Below are 21,842 nucleotides of genomic sequence, written 5' to 3'. Positions count from 1 at the left end.
AATCTTCCACTGCCATATTCCTATTGTCAATTTTATCTCACCACATCTCTGTGATACCCAGGGAGTACCTTTTCCCTTTGTTCCCTATGTTGTAATTGTTAAGTTGGCCTATTCTCCTGAAGAAATTGAACAAAATTAATGTTACAGGTAAAAATAAAATGAATATTCACCTGCCTCTTGATGTGCTAAATTGTCCCCAACCCTCTATATCACGTAGGGCTTTGCATAGGGCGGATGCATTTTGTTATGGTTCAGTTGTATCCAATCCTTCATCACCCCATTTGAGGTTTTTCCTGGCAACACGCTGAAAGAATCTGCCATTTCCTTCTCTAGCTCATTTTTACGGATGAGGAAACTGAGGCAAATAGGATTAAGAGACTTGCCCAAGTCTCACAGTTAGTAAGTATCTGAGATAAAATTTAACCTAGTAGGTGCTTATCAAATAATTGTTGCTTGACTGATCCTATAGACATTTGGGAGTCCAACAAGAGTAACCACAGTATAATATTGGGATGAAGGATGTTATACTCTCTACTTTTGTTTCTAACTAGCAAGGAGAACTGAGATTACATTAGAACCGAAGAATATACAATCCGGGCTTTAGGGTGGGCAAAATGCAGACAAAGGAAGAAATGTAGCTAAAACGAATTGCAGGAATTAAACAAATTTTAAAATAAACTTTATTTTAAAATAAAGTTAAATTCCTCTTGATAGTTGGCATTTTATCAGATTAAAGTAACTAAAGATGAAACAGCTAGGTAGTGGATAGTGTTGGGCGGGCAGTCAGGAAGATTCTTCCTCAGTTCAAATCTGTTCTCATTGTATGGCTCTGTTTGCCTCAGTTTCCTCATCTGTAAAATGAGCTGGAAAAGGAAATGGCCAACCACTCCTTGTCTTTGCCAAGAAAACCCCAAATGGGAGTCACAGAAAGTTGGACATAACTGAAAAAATGACTGAACAACACAAGCTAATGACAGGTCACTTTTCCAGTGGCAGAGAAGGAATTAATCAGTCTTCTTTCTGCTTGGCCTGAGGCAATACTTGGCTATCTGGGTCATATAGATCCATCTAGTTGTTTATTGCTGGGGTTTGCCTTTCAGGCCAGCCTAGGCTAAAATCTCCACAGGCCACTACAGTCTGATAGAAGTGCCATTGTGATTTATTATTTTGTTTGTTGAGTATTTCTAATAAGTTGTATGAGTAGCTATTTTTCTGATAGATTGAAGACACCCTGGGAAGATAGCACATGGAATACTATAAACCCTGCACACACCATATGCTAAATAATTATTCAATAATAATTCCAGATCAAACCTGCACATACCCAAATTCCTTCAGTGCAGGCAATGTTGTTAACCTGTGGGTCTGTGAATTTGGTTTAAATTTTGTTTTGTTTTGGGGTTTTTTAGGGGGGATAATTTTATTTCCATATAATTAGTTACCTTGACATTCCTTTTTTCCCCTGAGGCAATTGGGGTTGTGACTTGCCCAGGATCACACCGCTAGGAAATGCTAAGTGTCTGAGGTCACATTTGAACTCAGATCCTCCTGACTTAAAGGCTGGAGCTCTATCCACTACACCAACTAGCTGCCACCTATCTTGGCATTCTTATGTGTTTATTTGATGTATGTTTTTCTGAGAAGGTTTACCAGGGTTTATCAGAGGGGTTCTCAACACAAAAAGGGTGAAGAATCCCTGCTTTAGTGTAACAAACATTACAGATACTTTTATTGGGTCTTTGAGTTTTCCTGACTTTAAACCATTGAATATGTCACAATAGAATGTTTGTGTATGGATGGGAAATATACCCTATTGGTTCTGTAAAGTTTGGGTAGAGCTTCTTTTTTTTTCTTTTTCCATTTCCAATGGCTTTTAATAATATTAATTATTATTATAATGATAGCTACCATTTTTTCTTTTCTTTTTTCCTAAAGTACTTTTAAGGTTTGCAAATAGCTTTAAATATGTGATTTTGTTTGATCTTCCCGTTGAGTGCAAAAGGCAGATGCTATTATCCCCATGTTACAGGTGAGGAATCTAAGCCTGAACAAGGTTAAATGGTTTGCCCCAACTCACACAGGTAGAGAGGGTCTGAAGGAGGATTCAAATTCAGGTCTTCCTGACTCAAAGTTGAACACTCTATCCTGCTCTATCACCTAGATGCCTGAGCAGATGCTTAATAAATGCTTATTAGAGTAGATTAGTTTCCCTTGCATAACGGAACGGCTCCATCATTTCTCCCGGGCAAAGAAAGGGTCCTCTCAGGATAATTATAGATTTGCCAAGCGTGGTGGTGCTTGTTTGTAATTCTTGCCACCAGGGAGGCTAAGGGTGGTAGATCTCTTGCATTTTGTAGTTCTGAGCTGCAGAGGGCCAAATCGATCAGGCATCTGCAGTTAGTTCAGCACTGAAATAGCGAGGTCAGGGCTGGGAATGGTACTGAGGGCCAGTACACAGCCTAAGGGGAGAAGAACCTGGCAAGATCAAAAATATAGCAGCTCAAATCTTCTGTGCTGATAGAAGAGAAACCTGGCTTTAAGTAGCCCCTACATTTCAAGTCTGGGTGAGAAAGGAAGACCCAATCTTAAAAAAAAAAAGCCAATTATTGATCAGCATGGATGCAGGAGATAGCACAGAATTCAGTTTTAGATGTTTCTACTGTGAAAATTCCAATGGGCACCTGTAAATTCTCTGAGCCATAAGAAGAATAAGATATTTCAGTCTCATGAAGAAACTGAAATACACTTATTTTTCTTATGGCCCAGAGACAAGACTAAGCTTTAGATACTAAAAGAAACTCCTTTTCCTAATGCAGAAGAACATCTTCTCTGCAGAGGCAGTTAGGGATGTAGTGGATAAAGCAGCAGAGTCAGGAAGACCTGAGTTCAAATCTGACCTCAGATACTTACTGTCTGATTCTGGGCAAGTCACTCTACTCTGTGTACCTCAATTTCCTCATCTGCAAAATGAGATGGGGAAAGAAATGGCAAATCACTTAAGCATCTTTGCCACAAAAACTCCAAATGAAAAAGAGCCAAACATGAATGGATTGAAAAGACTAAACTACAATAGTTTCTCTGTAACTTATAATTTTTAAGAATTCCCTAGAGCAGGGATGTATAACTCAAATAGAACCACTAAACTGTAAATAAAGATCTCTATGGCCACATATTAACTTAGAAAACCACATATTATCTATGTTCTATTATACATATATTAATTTTGTTAAATGCTTCCTAATTATATTTTAATCTGGAGTGCTATGTCTGGTAGGCTCTGTGTTTGATGTTGTTATCTAGAGCATTAAGTTAAAGGGATAACCCAGGGTCCCACAGCCAGTATATGTCAGAGGTGGATCTTGAACACAGATCTTCTTGGCAATCTATCCACTATGACAAGCTGCTTCTCAACGTATGTATTCAAAATAGTAATACCTCACTTCTCTTGTTGTTCTTTAGTCCTGTTTAACTCTCTATGACCCCCCATTTAGGGATTATCATTTTACAGATGAGGAAACTGAGGCAGAATTAACTGACTTGCCCAGATTCACACAATTAGTAAGTATCTGAGGCTGGATTTGAACTCAGGAAGATACATCTTCCTAATTCCAAGTCCAGTGCTCTCTCTATAACACCATCAACCTGCCTCATATCTCAGTCATCATGAGATCATTTATTCTTTTTCTTCAATTATCTGGTACAAAGCCAAGCACGAGCATGCAACAAAGACAGAAAAAAATAAAATTATTATTAGTTCTCTATACTTTACTTATGGAAGATCCCTTCAGACTTTCACTCAGTGTCTATTTCTTCCAATTTTTAACATAATTTTAGTAGGCAGGTATGGTGGAATGAGAAAAATTCTGGGTCTGGAGTTGGAGGATTTGATTTTATTACTTAATAAATAGAACTATGCATGTAGTAGATATGAGGTGGACCGATGAGTAAGTCACTTAAAACTTTCTCGCTAATTTTCTCATCTACACAGCATGGGTAATACTTCTGCTTCCTAACTCACAGGGCCATAATGGTCAAATGAGAGTATGCTCTAAGGTGTAAAATGATATGTAAATGTGATTTATTCTCTAAGGTTGGTTCTTTGATGTTCTAGCACAAAAAATTAGAAGTAAAATATTAGAAAGAGTCTAGGGGAACTATGACAGGCAGCATGTTGAAGGACTGAGAGAGCAGACAGAGAAATGATTAAAAAAAAATCTAAAAGTACCAGAGGCAAAGAAATCGGGTACTATTTAGTGTGCTTAACACACTTTGATAACCTTCGATGGCATCACTACAGCAAGAAATAATAAGGACTTTTCATAATGAAGATTCAGAGTCATCAACAGAAGTTCAATTGTTCAAAAGAATATAATTATTGAACAGGAAGGAAATTTGGAGATAATTTAGACCAACTCTCTAATTTTACAGATGAAGCAGCTGAGGCTCAGAAAAAGTAATTGATTTATTCAAGGTCACAAAGTACTTGTTCTGTTGTTTTTTAGTCATGTTTTACTCTTTATGACCCTATTTGGGGTTTTTTGGGCCAAGAAACTGGAGGGGTTTCCTTCTCGGGCTCATTTTACAGACGAATATATGAGGTAAATTGGGTAAAATGATTTGCCCGGGGTCAAATAGCCAATAAGAGTCTCAGGCCAGTTTGAACTCAGGAAGGTGAATCTTCTTGACTCCATAGTGGCAAACAAACAACTCACTCTAAGCTGCTGTTTTCTCCCTCCCCTTCACTCCAGCACAGTTTGATAAAGATATACTCTGTATAATGAACACTGACCTAATCAACATAATTAGATACAGAAATACAGATCTATATGGGGGAGAGGATCCACATCTGTTATTTCACTGCTATAGAGACTCCTCAGTGAAGAAGAAATCTTCTATTAATTCCATAACTATTTTATCACTTAACAGTCTTAGACAATTATCTGGGAAATTGAGGAGGGCTAAGCAATCTGCCCACCTAGACAACATAAGTCAGAGATGACTTCAACCCAAATCTTCCTTACTCTGAGGTCTGCTTGCCCCTTATTAAACCATGCTACCACTCAATGTGGGTCTCTCTCTATATTTTTGGTCTCTGTATTCCCCAGTGGCTCGTAAGTATTAGGCTGTTAGTTATTTCAATGGTGCTTGACTTTCCATGATCCATTTAGGGGTATTCTTTGCAGAGATACTGGATTGGTTTGCCATTTCCTTCTCTAGTTCATTTTTACAGATTAGGAAACTGAGGCAAACTGAGTTAAGGGATTTGCCCAGAACCACATAGATAGTAAGTGTCTGAAGCCAGATTTGAACCCAGGAACTGACTCCAAACCCAGCATTTTCTTCTCTATGGCACCACTTTGTATAATAGTTAATACATTCTTATATTAGAATTGTTTGGATTCCCTTGAATGATCTCTAATGTTCTAGTATAAGTCCACCCTTTTAGGCAGAAGAGTCATAAGATCTCTATACATTATCAAGGATCAGGATGATTTGTGTCCAATTATTGTATGTCCAAAGTTCTGACTTTTTTGGGGGTATATTTGAAGTCTTTTTGGAAGCCTCTGGACCCTTTTTAAGAATAACATTTTAAAATGCATAAAATAAACAATTACAAAGGCAATTAATTATATTGAAATACAGTTAGGAAAAAAGTTCATAACCCTATGTTAAGAATCTCTATTATATGCACAAATATACCATTCCCAATATCAAAACCTTCCTCAGCAAATGAGAAACCTCACTATAATGTTAATTCATCCATTTTACATAATGTCACTGTGATGTCATTTAGGGCAAATAGATGGAGCATTGGGAAGAGAGCTGGGCCTGGAGTCAGAAAGACCCGAGTTAAAATCCAGCCTCAGACACTGACTTGTTATGTGACCCTGGGCAAGTCATTTAGCCCTGTTTGCCTCAGTTTCCTCCTCTGAAAAAAGTAGGCTGGAAAAAGAAATGGCAAACCACTACAGCCAAGAAAATCCCAAATGGAGTCTCAAAGAATCAGGTAAGACTGAAATGACTCAACAGCAATGTGATTTAGTCCATCGGCACTCTTGTGGAGCTAACTGTTCTTGTTATTACTGCTTGTCTACAGAACTAATGTTAGACGGGCAACCATCTAACGCCAACTCTAGCTCTAAACTATAACCCCAAATTTAATAATTCAAGAAAGCATGTAGCATGTTTTTTTAAAAAGAGGTTTTAGTCTTCGAAGGGATAAGCTTCAGTTATCTGTAAGTTCCTTTTTGTGGAATACTGTATTCCCTAAGATGCCCACATCTTAAGAATATGAATATGAGGTATGAATATACCTAGTTTGGTGGACTTTTTCTGCCCATCTTCCTGTATCTACTTATTAGTATCTCTTCTTCTTTGTTATCAAAAGATGTTTTTAACAAAAAAATTAAATTAAAAAGAAAATAAAAAATATAAGTGACTACAATACCTATGCAAAGTCAAGGAGAAATCACCAGCTCCACTGGGGCTGGTAGAGCTTAACTGATAACTCACTGGTCAGGAGCTGCACACCAGAATAGGCCCATTTTCCATTTTAATAAACACTTTGAAATGTTTCTGACATATACACCTATCTGTTTCTTCATATTCCTTTTTATCATTTTGTCTAAATCTCAAAGACATTTACAGTATAGTTTCCAGATCTGCAGTATATTATAATCTTTAAATGCCACTGAAACCTGGATGTCACCCAGTGGAATACTTTAATTACATTAGGGTACTAGGACCCTTTCATAAAGATAGCAAGTTAATAACATTTCTTCAAGTCATTCAGAGAAAACTTGTGCAAACACTTCCTGCAGCCATTCTGGGAATGATAGAGATAAGCACCATGACAGCTTTTCATCTCTCTGTCCCAGTCTCTCCCTCCTTTTTCTCCCCCTCTCCTTTACCCTATTTCTCTTTATTCCCCCCTCTCTCTCCATTTGTCTGACTCTCTTTCATTTAACACTTGCTTTCACTGTCTCACTGGTTAGGTCTCTACAAAAGAAATAAATTCATCTTTGCCTTTTGTATATAAAGAGGTATCAATACTACTTTTGTCATTAAAACATTTTTTCAAACCTTATGGAAATATCTCATCTTATACATCTTGTGTAAATAAAATATTACTTTAAAGATATGAATTTAATATATATTATTATACATATCATATATTATAATATATATTAACATATATATATTTGGTATAATTTAATAACAAATTAAAGTACTACTCCAATGTCTCATTGTGCATGATAGTGAATCTGGGTTCTCAATGGCTCAGTGGAAGATCACAAGCTTGGGTGTGGTTGCTATCAAGATGGAAAGGCATTGACTATGTGTCTGGCAATGGAATGAGTTTATATTTGTTGTTAGAGGACCAACCTCAGTTCAAAGACTTATTGTCAGGATTCTGGTTACTTTTTTGAATATAACTCATCAAAAGCTGCCTACTAAGCTATTGAGGACATCGATTTAATTTAATAAAGTTTTAAATTCCTACTATCAACTAGTCGACAATACTATCTTGAGCCCCAAGAACAGGTCTTTGGCAGACATCCACGTTTAAGAGACAATTGTAATTTTTATGGATGGGGGTGGAAAAGGAGGAACAAGGATACATATAAGAAAGAAACCATCATTTCTTGAAATACTGAAATAAATTGAAGAGGGGGATATCAAACAAACTATCTGTGTTTAAGTGCTGGGGATATAAAACCAATACCATCTTTCAAAGCACTTACAGTTTGATGTGGCAAAAAAATAATTAAGGTATAAGAAAATGTGAGATAAGTGCAGAGGGGCAACGAGGAGGGATAAAGAGAGAAAGAAGGGAGGAGAGGAGGGAGAGAGAGAGAGAGAGGGAAGGAAGGAGGAAAGAGAAAAAGAATTCTTTGACATTGTTTGAGATAACTGGAAATAGCCCCTGGGGTGCTAAGGAGCCATGACTGAGATTCTTTGCTTTAAATTCCCTTTCTTAGACAGAGAAACAGAAAAAGTCTCAGAGACTGAGACAGAGAGAAAGAGAGAGTGCTAGAGAAAGGGAGAAAAGGAGAGATGTCTAGTCTATTTCTAGAAGAGCTGCAAGAAACGTTTCCATGAGGAATAATGAAAACTTTATGGAGACAGTGGCATATGAATTGATCTCCTTCAATAGATGGAGGTCGGATGGGACTCTATTTCAGGAATAAGGGATAGCATACTAGAGGCAAGACAGGGTAGGAAAGGAAGAAGGGACTAGGAATGGAATACAGTCTGCAAAAGGGAAAAAAATTGGAGAAAGTTTTTGAGGCTGTTGAGGGCTTTGAATGAAAGGATCAGAAATTTCTGCTTTATTATATAAAAATCTTTATATTTATTTATTTATATAAGCATCAGGATATTGCTGAAAGTTTCTGAACAATATAGTGATATCGGCAGAGTAATACCTTAGGTACATTATACCATCAGCAGTGTGAAGAATGTATAGAATTGGCAGGATTTGAAAGCTACTGGGTATACATATCCTTGCTTGCTTGATCCTGTGGAGTGACAGAGGAGAGAAAGAATAAGATGATCAAGTCATCTCTGTCTTTGAAAATAGAGAAGCTGGGGGGCAGGAATATATTTAGTAATGAAAGACAAATGAGTTTTACCCATTTTGAGTTGGAAGAGTTCAGGGGATGTTTGGGTAAAGATAAATAGCAAGTGTCAGGAAATTTGGCTTTAGAATTCTGGGAAGAAGTTAAATGAATAAATCTTTAAGGGGCTACTATATGACAAAAGACTCCATATATTTGTCAAGAACACTCCAAATAGGATCATGAAGAGTCAGATGTGAATGAAAATGAGGTTAAGTGACTTGCTCAGTCATCTAGCTAGTAAATGTTAAATGTCTGAGGCTACATTTGAACTCAGGTCCTCCTGACTCCAGGGCTCTTATTTTATCCACTATGTCATGTAGTTATCCTATTCAATGTCTTCAAGCAAAATCTATATGAGCATTGTGTCTGGAATGTTGTAGGTTCAGGTGTGGTCAGATTAGATGGCCTCTGGGACCACTTCCAATGCAAAGAACTTGTGATTGAAGATAAGCTCATCAAAGCTGAGCCCCAAGAACAGGTCTTTGGCAGACATCCACGTTTAAGAGGCAATTGTAATTTTTATGGATGGGGGTGGGAAAGGAGGAACAAGGATATGTATAAGAAAGAAACCATCATTTCTTGAAATACTGAAATAAATTGAAGAGGGGGAACTCAGTCCTGGTTCTGTGACACCTCAGGGGATATTTCCAATTATCTCAAACAATGTCAAGGAATTCTCAAAACCAAATTAATTTTGAGCAGGTTTTGGAATTGAATGGGATATCAGTTTGGACTGACACCCTGACACTTGATTTCATAGCAGTTCAGACTGCTCTGCCAATTTTTTTCTTTCCTTTCCTTTCTTTTTCTTTCTCTTCCTTCCTTCCTTCCTTTAAACTGGTTTTGTATTTTTTAAAATTCTATTTTGGGCCTTAGTTACAACAGTTTGTTCAAGTTCTGGTTTAAGTTCTTGATTTTAATGAATAGTTGAACAACAGTTCAACATTTATTAAGAATTTGCTAAAATCAAGATAGGGGGAATTCCCCATTGTACCAGGGAAACAAAAATGAAAATAATTTCTGCCCTTAAAAACCTTTATAATCTAATATGTGAGGAGTAGGGAAGAAAAGATAGAGAAAGTATTTAAATAACTACAATACAAGATAGAATGTATTGAAAATGTTTGAATCTGGGGCATAGAGGTTGGCTAGGGAAGGTGGTCTTAATTTGGACTTTGAAGTTACTCAGTCAATAAGCATTTATTAAGTGCTTACTATGGTTAAGTGCGAGGGATACAAAAAAAGGCAAACATTTATTTTTAAGGAGCTCACATTCTAATGGGTGAGCCACATCCAAACAACTAAGTTCACTCAAGATACATATAGGGTAAATTGGAGGTAATTTCAGAGGGAAGGAAGGAGCATTTAAGGAGCTTGAGGCTTGAAGGAGGCCAGGAGGTGGAAGAAGAACGAGAGAGCTCCAGGTATGAGAGACACCTAGCAAAAAGGCAAAGAGTGGAGGGGCTTGTGTAAGAAACAAAAAGAAGGGAGGGTAGTCATTTTGTACAATGTGTGGAGAGGAGTAAAGTAATAACAGTACAAAGAGATCAGGTTATGAAAAGTTTTAAAAAAACAAACAGAAGATTTATATTTCATACTGGATATAATAGAGAGTCCCTTTCATTGAAGGAAGGAAGGGATGATTTCAAGAAGAGTGGATGGATGAAGTCTATTCCATGCATGGGGAAAGACTAAGGACATTAATAGAGCTATACAAAGTCAGCATGAATGGGAGTAACAGAGTAGATTTCATAAAATTAATTTGAAGCGAAGATTTCATGAAAATATGATTTAAAGTTGAAAAGAAAGACTGAAGTCATGGAAGGCTTTAAATGCCAGTGTTGGCGATTTTATATTTGTTGGAATGGGAGATAAGGAGTATGTTCTTAAATGACTCTTCCTTTAAGGCCAGAATTTCCAAATCATCCAACTTTGAATCTGTAGTTTTGAAATAAAATATTAAAAATTTAAATTTACTTTTTTTTTAGTAATAATGAAAATGGCACATATTTATGTAATTCTCACAACAAATTAAATACAATATAATAAAGTAAAGAAAATTCGAGATTTGGAATCAAAAGACCTGGTTCAAATCCTGATAAAAATCCCCAACAAATTATATGACTTTAGTCAAATCACTTAATCTCATTGATCTTCAGTTTTCTTTTTTGAAAAAGACAAAACAAAACAAAACATTTATTGTGGTCCTTTCTAGCTTTAAAGTCTGATGTGCACTATAAAGAAGAGGCTGGGAATATTATTTTCACTTTATATATGTGGGAGTGAGGCTCAAGAAAGCTTGCATTCAAGTGCTGCCATTGAAAATTCTGTGTTTTCCCCACTCAATCAAACTATGTCTTGACTCAGTCATTTGATACATTGCTACAAGGCTAGGAATTTATACTCTTCCCACTGGATATTAATTTACCTTACCATCCCCATCCCCTTCATTAGTTTGCTATTTAAAAAAAAATTATCTTTAGACAGGTAGAAAAAATAACAAATAAAAAATATCCGTCAATGTAGTCTTGTCAGAAGAAATTTATTTGGCATTTTGTCCAATGATGAAAACATGTGATATTGGAAGCTGTGGTTGAGAAAAGAGCAAAGTACTTATACTGCTTTAGGTCCTAATCCAAATTTCACAAGATACCATCACCCAACCTCCTTCCACCTTTCATCCATGACTCTCCTCATCAAGAGTTTTAGTAAAATTTCAGGAATTCAGATGAAGTGGATGCAGAGTGGGGAGAAAGATGATGGGTATGAATTGATAAAAAGGTATGACCATAGGATTTGAAAGATGTATTTTTCTTTTTCAATTATACACACTGACAAGAACTAGGCCAAAAATGTGCTATCTTATAACAAAACTAAGAAAAGTAGTTACATATTATATAACAGGCTAATATAAGTCACTTTTATTTATTTAGAACTATTTTTCTAAGGATCACTATAAGGTAGCACTTTTTTTCCCCTAGTTGTAATTAGTGTGTATATAATGAAGTACTTGAAGAATTTATTTTCTTAGTTTAAATAATCCATGCCATTTCTCTTTTAAAAGCAGTGAAAACCATTAACTTGTTTTACTGAATTAAATTTTTAAAAATTCAGTCAAAAGAAAAAAAAAGAAAACTAGTAATCATTGATCTCAAAGTCAAACTTAAAAAAGATTTAATCAAGAGAGAAATATACATTATATGTCAGCCATATCAATTTGGTTTTAGATCTATGTCTACATATGTATAAATGCATATGTACATATATGCATGAATATATATCTAAACATATATTTGTGTATGAATATATAGAAATATAAGCATATATAATTATATACTCATGTATTTATAACCATGCTTAAATGTATCCTGCTTGGGAGAAGTAGAGGTAATAGTAATAATAATAATGGCAACAATATAGTATGTGTAGACCTATTATGCCAGACACTGTGCTGTTTACAAATATTATCTCATTTGATCACAGCCACACTTATTATCTCTATTTTGTAGTTGAGGAAGCTGAGGCAAACAGAGGTTAAATGAGTTTCCTAAAGTCACACAGTATTTAAGACTATTTAAACTCAGGTCTTCCTGACTCCAGGTCCAGAATTCTATCCCTTGTGCCACATAGATGTCTGAAGGGTAAGTTTCCCTTCATCTCTAAAAAGCGAAGAGGGCAGAAGGAAGACCCAAATGGATCACAGACAAGTTGGATAGCTTTAGAAATTATTTGGTTTAATTTTTATATACTTTATAAGAAAATATTTTAAGAAATTTATCATTTCCTGTAGTATTATCCCACTCTTGTTCCTAAATGCATTTGGAAATGATTCATTTTATTTGCTATTTGTAAAGTTTAAAGTAGAAAAATAAAAAAAGAATGTAGGTTGTAGAAGTTGGGGAAGACTTCATGGCATATTGGTGAACTTGGTCTTTAAGGGTGGGTAGGATTTGATAATAAGATAAGGGAAGGCATTCCAAATTAGACATTATTAGAAATTAGACAAAGGCACAAGGTTTGGAATTAATATTTCTTATGTACATAACATGAAAGAAAGGTGTCTAATTAGAACAGAAGAGATATTTTCTAAAACAATCAATATGTATTTGTATCAACATTTGTAGAATCTGTGGTTTTCAGTTTTTATAGTAACTTTTCTCTTCATTCCATTTGGAAACAGAGTGAATGCTGATTTTGTTATGAGTCACTTTAAATTCATTTTGCATTGTTTTGTAGGTGATCTTGAAAACAGGGCAGCTTCTTGTCTGAGGGCTCCATAAAATGTACACTACACAAGTCATAGATGGATGCCATGGCTTAGTGTATGTGAAACCCTCATAGACCGCACTGTAATCTCTGGGCAGAGCTTTGTTTTAAATTGTTTGATCACAGCTCATAATAACTTGAAGATATCATGTCCCTTTGAAGGACTGATTTACACTTAAACTATATCATCTCTTCAACAATCCATGGGGAGTGAGGGTGTTGGAGATGTGTGTAGAAAATTAGACTTTAGCATCAGATACTCCCTCAAAAAAACAAAAACAGCCCCTCTGGATTTTTGCCCCCAATTATTTATAAAAAGTTCCTAGAGATAAATAATCCATTATCTCCGGAAGTGTTTTATTTATATTTGTGGTGTATAAGATTTGGTTGAAGAAATTGGAAATTTGTTTAGAATAGAAAAAAATAGGATGAGAAGTGGGGAGGGAAAAAGGGATACACTTCATAACTGTCTTCAAGTGTTTGAAAGGCTGATGCATGGGGGGGGAGATAAGAGCTACTCTGCTTGGCCAAAGGGCATAAATAGGAGCAGCGGATGGAAGCTTTTTTTGTTTAGTCTGTCAGTTGTGTCCGACTCTTCCTGACTCCATGCACAGCAGTCTTTCTATCCCCCATTATCTCTCAAAATCTGTCCAACTCATGTTCTCATCTTCTGCTGTCCCCTTTTTCTTTTGCCTTCAATCTTTCTCAGCATCAAGGTGTTTTCCAATGAGTTCTGACTTCTTATGTGGTCAAAATATTTAAGTTTCACCTTCAGTATCTATCCTTCCAATGAGTAATCTGAATTGTTTGTGTGAATTGATCTGAATTAATTTAAGTATTGACTGATTTAATTTCCATGCTGTCCAAGGGACTCTCAAAAGTCTTCTCCAGCACCAGAACTTGAAAATATCAATTCTGCAGCAATCAGCTTTTATTATTATTATTATTTATTATTGTTATTATAGTCCAATTCTTGTAGCTACAGTTTGTTATTGGAAAAATCATAACTCTGACTATCCTTTGTTGGCAAGGTGATATCTTTGCTTTTTAGTGTACTGTTTGGAATTGCCAAAGTTTTTCTTCCAAGGAGCAAGCATCTTTTAATTTCACGACTGTGGTCACCACTTACAATAATCTTTAAGGCCAAGAATATAAAACCTGACACTATTTCTATTTCTTTTCTCTCTACTTGTAGGAAGTGACAGAATCAGTTGCCATGGTCTTAGGTTTTTTTTTTTTTTTCATTAACATGAGCTTTTACTTCTCCTTTTTCACCCTCATCAAGAAGCTTCTTAATTTTTTCTTCATTTTCTGCCATCAGAGTGATACTGTCTGCATATCTGAAATTATTGATATTTCTCCTGGTAATTAATTTTAATTATTATTAGCTTTTGATTGATCTAGCCTGGCATTTCATATGATGTACTCTGCTTATAAATTAAATAAATAATATAACAACATGCAACTTTGTCATACTCCTTTTCCAATCTTAGACCAATCAGTTGTTCTATGTTTGCTTTTAATTGTTGCTTCTTGGCCCACATACAGGTTCCTCAGGAGACAAATAAGATGATCTGGCACTCTCATCCCTTTGAGCACTTGCCACATTTTGTCGTGATCCTCACAGTCAAAGGCTTTAGTGAAGTCAATGAAGCAGAAGTAGATGTTTTTCTGAAACTCTTTTGCTTTTTCCATAATCCAGTGAATGTTGGCAATTTGGCATCTAGTTTTTCTGCCTGTGAAAACCAGCCAACACTTTTGGTAATTCTTGGTTCACATATTGCTGAAGACTAGCTTGTAGAATCTTAAGCATAAAAAGGCTGGTATGTGAAATGAGTGCACTTGTTCAGTATTTGAATATTCCTTAGTATTACTTTTCTCTTAGATTGGAACTTTTCAAATCCAGTGGCCACTGCTGAGTTTTTCAAATGTGCTGGCATATTGAATGTAGCACTTTAACAGTAACATCTTTTAGGATTTTAAATCACTCAGCTGGAATTCTGTCACCTCTAGTAGACTTATTTTAGCAATGCTTCTTAAGGTCCACTTTATTTCATTCTCTGGGATGTCTGGTTCTAGATCAGTAACCATAACATTTTGATTATTGTTGATTTTAAGATCTTTCTTGGGTGGGCCTGAGCAAATCACAACTACTTAGTGCTCTAGGAAACCTCTTTAAAAGAATAAATTTTAGAGAAGGGGCTGGCTGTCCTTCAGAGAAGTTTCTTCATCTGCCTTAGGATTAGGATCAATTATTAGGATCAATCTTATTAAGGAGGAGGACTCTGGCAAGAATCTTGCCAGCAATGACAGAGATCCTCCTGTGATCATTACAAGACAATCTATTCCCTTTGTCTTTATAAAATGTGGCTTTTGAAGGGGCCAAGGAACAGTCAATATGGTATTTGCTGCCCAGAGGTCTGTTTACAACATTTGTAGATCTGACTAAGGCTTTTGATATTACTAATCGTGAGGGCTTTGGGAAAATTATGTCAAAATTTGGTTGCCCAGAGAAGTTCATCAGTATAGCCTGTCAGTTTCAAGATAGACACTGATTGCCTGGAGAGTGACCAATCAAATATTCTTCATCTGGGAATGATTCCTTGCACCAGTAAAATTCAATGTCCAGTCCTTTAATATCATTGTGGTTGACTGGGCTTTGGTCACTCTCCAGCAACCAGTGTCCTTTCTAAAAAATTGGACCTAATTGTTCATTATCTTCTTCTCTTTGAGGTACCTTGAAAGATGGTCCCTAGATATTTTATTTTTATTTGTATAATTGGGTTGCCTTTGGGATGGATTTCTTCTGAGATTATTTAATATAGCCCTCTGTTCTTCCAGACTTCATTTTCTCATGCATTATTTCTATCTTTCCTATTGTACATGGTCCCCACTCCAATCATGCTGCTGGTACAATAAAGTTTTCTTTTCTTTTCTTTTTCCTGAGGCAATTAGAGTTAAGTGACTTGCCCAGAGTCACATAGCTACAAAATGTTAAGTGTCTGAGGGCAGATTTGAACTCAGGTCCTCCTGACTTCAGGGCTGTACCCACTAGCTGCCCCGATAAAGTTTTTTGTATAAGCTTTTTAGCGTATCCTAAATTTAAGCCATTTGTGTTACCTTCTCTTGTCAGAGAAGGTTAAATAGTGAGCATTTTTAAAAGAAACCAAGACACCAAAAAATGTAGAATTATAAATATACTTAGGTAAAAAGGGGATGGAAAAGTTATAGACCTATTTATAGATAGCATGCTCATAGTTTTTTTTTTTTTTCCAGAAAAAAAGAAATGTTTAATTTAAATGAAGTGAATTAATTTGTACAATCACAACTTTTGAAATTCTAACACTCTATTCCAAAATGACCTGATGGAAATGCCAGAAGTGACCCTATTTACTGATAGTGTAGGTAATTATCTAAACATTGTGATTTGAGAAATATCCAGGAAAATCTGCTGAACTCAAGCATTTCCCATAACTTGGATCCCACATGGCTCCACCATTCTCTTAGGGTTCTAGCCTTCTGAGCTCACTTAAAGAGCTGAGTATGCAAAAAGCAAACAAACAAAAAAAAGGCAAAAACATAGATCCTGTCTTCAATGCATGCTCATAGGTTAAATATAGCTTTACATGAAAAGTAGTGGGGGGAAGGAAAAATCCCAAACCCCGAATCCACTTTAAAGAGCTGTGATGCTTTCCAGTTATAGAGGATGATAGACTCATCCCTTTCCTTACCCTTGCTCTTACATTTTAGGTTACTATTAATGAGCATGCATATGATTATAAAGCACAGTAGGTAAAAAGAACAATCGACTTAGGAGTTTGAATCCAGCTTCTTACAAGCTATATAACCAATCCTCATCTGTAAAATGGAGATAATGTTTGCACTAGTTACCTCACAGGAGTACTATGTCAAAAGTGCTTTGTAGACCAGAAAGCACTATAGAAATGTTTGTTGTTTTTAATGGAAATAAGCCTAACTTAAGACTCAGTTTTTCTTTTCTTGAGTGATTTTCCCCTTTTTTCTTCAATATGCCAAATAGAGCTCCCTATGCAAGCATTACCTAGTTTCTTTTATTTCTAGATTTTATCTTCCAACTAAAAAGTTGATATAACTTATTTGCCAATGTTACATTGTCACAGCTTGATTTCTCACTAATTCTCTCATTACTTTCCAAATCATTTTTTCATTTTCTACAATTCTTTTTATCATTTTTTGTTGCATTCCCAGATGATTTCTATGATTACATTAATTGCTAAGAGCATTTTCCCTCCTTTTTAAAGATCTAAGTTCCAATTTAACATAGCATAGTTAATAATTCAACATCTTTACACATTTCCAATGTGCCTCCTATACTTTCTCCAAGCAGCTCTCACCAAAGTCAGTCATTAGTTGAGGCTGGAATTGAGAACCACCACTAATTTCAGACTTGATTAAAAGCTTTTATAGCAAAGGCTAGACAAAGAAACTCAGGCTAAAAGATTTTCTGTAGGGGATGGGGCATCTGTTGTTTCTATAACAGACACTACATTAGACTAGACATGATTCCTGGGGTAAAACAAAGATAGAGTAGTTAAAGAAAAAAAAATTCCCTTATTTTAATATGAAAAATCTTATAAATGTGACATCATTATCTATTCATATTTTAATGATAAAATAATTAATGATAGCTAAACATTTACATAGTGCTTTAAGAAAGGCAAAGTACTTTATATATGTTATCTCATTTGAACCTCATAACACCCCTGGGAGGTAGGTGCTATTATTATCCCTATTTTGTAGATAGAGGAAATGAGACAGAGTGATTTAGAACTTGTTTAGAATCACACATCTAGGAGGGGCCTGAGGTAGAACTGAAATCAGGTCTTCCTGATTTTAAGTTCAACACTTAAATTAGCTAAGTAATTTAATGGATGGAGTACTCGACTTGGAAATAGGAAGACCTGAGTTTAATTCTCCCTCAAGCATTTATAAGCTGTAAAACCCCAGGCAAGTCACTTAATATCACTCAACCTCAATTTTTCATCTGTAAAGTGGAGTTAATAAGAGGACCTATTTCACAAGGTTGTTGTGAGGATTAAATAAGATAATACATATCTTATTCTGCAAGCCTTTTTTTTTTCCTGCTTTCAGAATTAAGTCTTATATACTTGTATACTTTTGTTCAGAAATATTTATGATCTTTGTTTTCTGACATGAATAAAACAGAACAGTTCTCTGTAAAATCTAAAGACAGGTTGGACATCAAAGTCTTGTAGTGATATTTTCTCTGAATTTCCTAGCAGAGCATGCAGTCTTTTCAATTTCCCCATGAATCCCCAAAAGCCTTGATTTATGAAAAATGTACTCTCTATCTCAATGTCCCATCACTGCTCATCACTATGACCTTGTTCATCATGTATGGCAAGTACAACATGGTACTGGCTCTAATCTTCTGTGGGATGCAGTATAGTACATGACTGCAAAAGCCTTAGGATAATCACTTACACTAAAACTCAATGTGTCTCAAATAGTTAAGCGACTTACCCAAGATCACATAGGGCCAAAGAGGAACTCAGATTTTGTAGACTCCAGAGCAGCACTCTATCCATTTTGCCATCTAGCTTTCTAAAACAAGGGGTACCACCTTGCTACCTGGAGTCACCTTTGATACCTTCTAAGTAACTGGGTCATTGGAGTGGCAGGAACAATATCCTAACTGCTCCTCCCTTGATAGGCTAGTTTTTTCTTTAAAAGGTATTGAGACTTGATTGACTTAAGGGAATAAAGTCTCAGACTGTTAATATCACTTCCTTATTACCTAAGTTTAGAACAACCACAAAGAACTCCAGGTATACTTTGATGCTTAACTTGTGGAACATGATGGGCAATCAAGGTAAGAGGGCTTTGTTTGGCTGAAAGACTTCAATGTCTCCTCAGTGCTGATACCATCTCATACCAATCAGACTGGCTAATATGATTAAAAAAAAAAAAAGGACAATGATGGATGATGGAAGAGATATGGGGAACATGAGACACTAATGCATTGTTGGTGGAGTTGTGAGCTGATCCAACCATACTGAAGAGCAATTTGGAATTATGTGGAAAGGGCTATTAAAAAAATCTAGCACTATCACTGCTAGTTCTATATCACAAAGATAAATACACACACACACACACACGTGTGGAAATTGAAGAAATATCCATTAGTTGGGGAATGGCTCAACAAACTAGTATGTAATTGTGATGGAATATTATTGTGCTATAAGAAATGGTAAGTATGATAATTACAGAAAATCCCTGAAAAAGACTTACACAAACTGATGCAAAATAAAGTGAACAAAACCAGGAGAATGCTGTATAAAATAATAACAATATTGTGAGATGAAGAATTGTAAATGACTTAGCTATTTCCAGCAATACAATGATCCAAGACATTCCCAAAGGACTAATGATGAAGCATACTATCTGTCTCCAGAGGAAAAACTGATTTTGTTTGAATACAGACTGACGCATGCTATTTTTTCACTTTCACTCATTTTCTTTTATTCGATTCTTCTAGTATAAAATGACTAATATGGAAATGTTTTATATGATTGCACATGTATAACATATTTGTCTTAGAGAGGAGATGGGGGGAGAAAGGAATAGAACTTAGAATTCCAAACATTTTTTGAAATGTTAAAAATTGTTTTAACATGTAATTAGGGAGGGGAAGCTAGATAGTGAAGTGTTTAGAGTATTGTCTTTGGAGTCAGGAGGACCTGAGTTCAAATGTAGCCCCAGACACTTAATACTTCTTCATTGTGTGATCCTAGGCAAATCATTTAACCCCAATTGTCTGGGCAAACCCCTCCCCCCAAAAAAACCCAACATGTAACTGGGGAAAAATAAAATATATTTTCAAAAAACTTAGACTAACATCCTTGATGGGAAGCAAGACTCCATGGATTAAAAAAAGCTCCAACTACTTCTGGCAACAATTCCTTTATATTCAGAATAGTGTTCTCCATGTAATAATAATAAAAAACCATATGACAGCTTGCTTTTTAAAAATAAATCCCTAATGTCAGCTTAAAAGAACCAACCAAAACATCCACAATACTTAATTCTTGCTGAAAATCTTTCCTCTGATATGGCTAACTATCCTTTTGATATCTGATGAATGATCATCTCATTTTGTCCCAATATTAAAGTTAAACTACCAGGAATCTGACTCAAATAAAATCTAGTTCAGAACATCTCACTTCATCAAACATCTGACTTTCCTTCTCACCACTACCTAAAGATGACTCTTTCCTATTCCTTCTTTAACCTCTTTGAGAATTATGTTATGAAAACCTACCAAAAAACGAGCACATTGCAATTTTTAGAGGAAAAAAAATACCCTCCATAAATCCAAGATAATGGAATAGAATTAGAATGCTTAATTTGTACATTTATATTTTGTGGCATATGATTTTAAGGCAAGACTTTGTTAACATCTAACTTATTGCCCTTTAGAAAACCTAATTATTTAACACAGTGTTGTCAGATCCTGAATATTCATTAGGCTAAATCACACCTTCCTCTATAACATATTAGTCACTAGCTGATCTCTAGCCCTCTCTCCCAGATTCTCTTTTTCACTCCTTAATCTTATATCTTATCCAGGCAAACAGAGTAGAGCCTCCATCCTCCATGTAGCTTTTCTACATGTTCCCCCATGCCTAGAATGTTCTTCCTTCTCACCTCCACCTCCCAATATACCTCTGTTCCCTCAGAAACAGTTCAAGCAGCATTTTCTACATGAATCGCTTCCTGATCTCCCAAAATGTTAGTGCCTTAATCACCTTATATTTCATTACCTTGAATTTATTCTAATTGAGATCAAATGAGATAATATTTGTAAAGTGTTTAGCACAATACCAGGTACTATATAAATGATTATTATTCCCTTTCCTGATTGTATAATGGAGGAAAGTGACCAATAAAAGTCGGTCCTTAGAAAATGTATAATATGCTTTTCCTGTTCCAACTCACATGGAAGTTTGGTGAGTGTTTCAAGGAATGTGTAACAGAGGGACCCTGTTTCCATTTCAGAGCTCTCACAACTCTGGCTGTTTCCTGTTGACTTACTACATAGTGATGAAAACTTTTAACTGGCTGCTATGCATTGAGAGTGCACAAAAGGTTCTGGTAGACAAACTCTTGATCTCTTTTCTGATACCTTTCAAGTAAGGAGGGGGAAATGCTGTGGGTTGGGGGAGAGATCTGCAGAAGCAGTGGCTGCCTTATCTCTCCACCCAGCTGCAGGAGTACATGAATGCAAGGTAACTGGTTTTTTCGTCTCTTTTTGTTGATATTAGATGAATAAGTATGGACCAGACAAGATTTCCAATAGAAAGGATGGAAAAGTTCCTAAGAGGTCTGGAAACAAGACTCTATCATGAATCCACTGGTAGCCACAACAGTCAAGGCTTGTGAAGAGATGGAAGCTGATGAGCAACCTATTTGAGCCAGCCTGAAACTGGATTAACATGGTACCTGAGACACTGTCCATAAGTAAGGGAGTGACTCAGCCAGTGGCTGAAGTATCTTCAGACTATTTGAAGAGAGAAAAAGACTCCCAGACTAGAAAATCATTACTCCATGGGAATGTTTCATAGGAATTTTTTAAAGTTTGAGTCTAATTCTCCTTAGAAAGGGAATGGATTTGTAGAGGAAAGAATATACCTCCCAGTTTGGGAGCCCCAGATCTTTTGCTACTCTTAAATATGTATAAGTTGCCTTTACTGATAAGATGTAAACTCCTTGAAATCAGGGATTATTTTACTTTTTGTACTTGTATCTCTAGTACCCAACAGTGCTTGATGTATACTGTAATAGGTACTTAATAAATGCTCGTTGATTGATTCCATTCTATGAGCTCTTTGCTGTCTATGAAGGCATTTGATTAGCCTCCTGTTTTCCCTTCCTTTTCTTTTATATTATGGG

At 35.8% G+C, this 21,842-nt stretch overlaps 1 protein-coding gene and 1 long non-coding RNA gene across 2 annotated transcripts in view; one reads left to right on the top strand and one right to left on the bottom strand.

Annotated features, from left to right (window-relative positions):
• LOC127544227 (uncharacterized) overlaps positions 1-21,765 on the top strand; it is a 55,976-nt gene extending 34,211 nt beyond the window's left edge. The window contains exon 2 of the long non-coding RNA XR_007949409.1: positions 21,215-21,765. This is a non-coding gene — a long non-coding RNA (uncharacterized LOC127544227). The remainder of the gene's footprint in view (positions 1-21,214) is intronic.
• Positions 1-21,842, bottom strand: part of SLC22A23 (solute carrier family 22 member 23) — a 265,206-nt gene that overhangs the window by 52,832 nt on the left and 190,532 nt on the right. The window lies entirely within an intron of this gene.

The sequence above is a fragment of the Antechinus flavipes genome, chromosome 1, assembly GCF_016432865.1.
Source record: "Antechinus flavipes isolate AdamAnt ecotype Samford, QLD, Australia chromosome 1, AdamAnt_v2, whole genome shotgun sequence".
In the NCBI taxonomy this organism is placed as follows: domain Eukaryota; kingdom Metazoa; phylum Chordata; class Mammalia; order Dasyuromorphia; family Dasyuridae; genus Antechinus; species Antechinus flavipes.
The sequence above is the reverse complement of the archived record's forward strand: the minus strand, read 5'-3'. Positions and strand labels throughout refer to the sequence as shown.